Consider the following 3,297-nt stretch of genomic DNA (forward strand, 5'->3'; position numbering starts at 1 on the left):
CTGTTCCATATTGTGGTTTGGAAAAGGAAAACTGGGGCATTTGATAGGTGGGGTGCTGCTGGAGGGATAACTTTTCAGCCTGTCTCTGTTTCACATGGGAGTCTGCCAATGTTTTGCATTTTTTGACCAAGCTGTTTCTCTCCCTCTCAAGAGAAAGTTGGTGGGTGTAAAAAAAAACCCAGTCAGTGAGCTCTTATTGCACTGTCCTACGTGCCAGCAGCCAGCACCTCCACAGACGCCTGGAAGAAATGCTCCCAGACATTGGCTCAGCATCCCTTTGCCAGCTCTGGATGAGTTGGACCCAAGCGTGGAAAGCTTCACAGCTCCTCCCTTTCTCTCTTGCAGCTGGGCAGACACTCACAGTGGTAAATACCATGCTGAGTTTTGGCTTTTGAAATACAGTGCAAAGCGGGTTTGGAAAGCACAGGCATGTTTGGCTACATGCTCTTTCCCTGGCAGTGCCCTGCAGGCTTCTCCAGGCTTGCTGGCGTCATCTATGGCCCTAGCTCCTGGCCACCAAAGCAGCAGTGTCCTTTTGCACAGGGACTGTGCTCTCCTGCTGCTCCGCTGGCTCTGGCTTGGTGCTCCCGAGGGGCTGGTTTGTTGCTGCATCGGTCAGACAGCTGGGGAACCACTGACTGACCCTTGAAACCTCCCAAGGATGGAGACCCCCTGCCACCCCAGTATGCTGTCCCAGGGCTGCACCACCCTCCTGGGGAAGGGGTTTCTCACAGTGTCCATCCTGACTCTCCCAAGCCTTCCCTTCTGCAGGTAGACAGGAAATTTCAGTAGAAGACCTACTTGACTAAGAAGGGAGCTTCTTGCACTAAAATGCAAAAAAAAAAAAAAAAGAGATGCATGTAAGAATGGGAAATACAATATACAGCAAAAGAATGTAGTAAGCATTGCTTGCTTGGATACTTAGAGGTGGTATCAGGCACGTCCAAGACCACCTACATCTCAGACTAGGGAGGGTCATGAAGGGTAGTACGACAGGACTCTGCAGGTATGCTAGAAGTTGGGGAAAATGCATGTCCACTGATGGATGGATGGATGGAGGAGAAAGCGTGGTGCTGGACAATATGGAAAAGACTACAATGATCAATGGTTTTTTGTAGCATCTTCACAGGCAAAGCGTGTTCCCAGATCTCTGCATTCACAAGCATGGTTTGGGAAGGAGATGGGAGGGCCGAGCATGGGGTTTAAGGACTGCTTAGAGAAGGTGGACATACTCATATCCACTGGAATGGATGGCACACAGCCACAGGAGCTAACAGTGCTAGTTGATGTCAATGAAGTTGCTGTCAGTCACAGTGGAATATCATGGCAACTGGGAAAGGGCTGATTGAAAAGACTAATATTATGCCCACCTTTAAGAAGGGCAAGAACGATCTGGGAAACAGCAGTCTGTAAGCAGTACCTCCATCCTTGGAAAAATCATGGAGCAAGACTTCTTGGAGATCATTTTCAAGCATGTGAAGGGCAGGAAGGTAACCAGGAAGAGTCCACGGGTCCAGGCCTTGGACTTAACCCCAGTCTCTTGATTTCCCCACTCAGAAGAAGTGACTGAGAAGTCAGTCACGTCTGACTCTGCAGAGATCTTGTCTCTGTGCACTAACATCTGCGTTGCTGGTAGTAACATTCAGAGCAGCGGATGGAAAAGGAAAACAGGCTCCAGGAGTGGGGCTGCTGCCTCGGGTAGACAGAAAACAGAGGTCTTGTATGGGTGCATCGTCCTCGAGTGCACAGGCATCCTGCAAACGGGATGTAGGCACATAAGAACAGATCCAGTGTCAGCACTGCTGTGCTAAGACACAGAGCAAGAGCAAAGGGCAATCACACCCACTTCAGACTCCTTCCAAGGAGGCGAAAGGGGTCAGCAAACTCCAGCTTAGTCCTTTTCTTCCTTCTAACAACAGCCTTTTTGTTGTTGTTGTTTTTTTTCCCATGGGGTGGGAGAACAGGAAGGTGTAGCAGGATAAACATGTGGGATAAATGTTAGAGACCTCTGCTCGCCCATCCTGGCTGTTGGCAGGCGGGTGGAGCTGGAGGAGGGAAAGGAAGCACTGCTAGAGCAAGTATGGTTTCACAGCAAAAGAGTCAAGGGATCCTTTGCAAGCCACATGCTGATCTGGTCCAGGGAAGCCTTGGTAACCAGTAGGGAGAAGGGTGAAATCCTACTGATGCTTCTCAGCTGCTTCTTTCAGCAAGGGACAAAACTTCCATGCAGGGCTTTTTCCAGCCACTGAGCTGTGTGACTCCTGCCTATTCCTCACCCCCCTCCCTGAGCAGAAGAAGGGAGGAACAGCTCAATACTCTGGGGACAGAAGAAAGTGGAAGGTCCCTCTCAGACCATTTTTCTGCCTGTAGATAACAAACTTTGAGCCATGGAAAAACACCCACGATTCCTGTGCAACGCCTTTCAGGGTCCAAAAGCCAATGAAAGGTGCCACAGGGACCACCTATCCTTCCCCACCGCGTCCCTGTCCAAGCCCTCTGCTGCACCCCGGTCTGCTGGCAATTTCCATACAACGATGCTCCTGCACTGTCGCCAGTGCCCCAGTAGCCAGCCCTGGAGGTATGGAACAGGCAGAGGCCAGGGCCATCTCCCAGAGCCCTCTGTCAGTATGGTCTTCAGAGCATGCCTCCAAGCCACTGTAGGGGCTTGGGGATGTCCTGCCCACTGTGCCAGCCTGGGGCCCAGAGTCTGGTAGCTGGTCCCAGCTGGGAACAGGCCCACCTCTCCCTGGAGAGTGCTGGGCACCTCACCCTGGAGAGTGCTGGGCTGCCTAGCCTTAGCCACAGTCTTGCAGCCAGAAATATCTCTTCCATGGAAACTGTTGTCATGAGAAATTGCCAAGGAACACAAGCAAACATTTGCATCAGTTTCCCTGGAATGACTTCTCCATTTCCGTACCATAGCCAAACCCACAAGCACCCGGGGAGCAAGCAGTGGCCTGTTTGCCCCAAGCAGCTGACAGCCTGGGTGAGGGCTTGCATCCCCTGCCTGGCTTTAGGAGAGGTTTGCATGCTGTCCCCCTACCCACAGGTAAACGAACCACCCTACGGTTTTCTGGCGTCATCTGGGGACTCTTGGATCTGTTTCTCTAATGCTAGTAAAAATTTTGCAGTGCAGAGAAATTCACTCGGGGGGGGGGGGGGGGGGAGGGGGAGGCAGCCCAAGTGGGGAAAAGCTGGAGAAAGTTAATGCAAGGAGGCTAAGGCATGGCCCAGTCCACCCCATCAGCCAGAAAGCCACCCACCCGGAGGGGTAATTCAGAGTAATGCTGCCAGACG

The sequence above is a fragment of the Nipponia nippon genome, unplaced genomic scaffold, assembly GCF_047370975.1.
Source record: "Nipponia nippon isolate SJK-2023a ecotype South Korea unplaced genomic scaffold, ASM4737097v1 scaffold_8, whole genome shotgun sequence".
Taxonomy (NCBI): Eukaryota; Metazoa; Chordata; class Aves; order Pelecaniformes; family Threskiornithidae; genus Nipponia; species Nipponia nippon.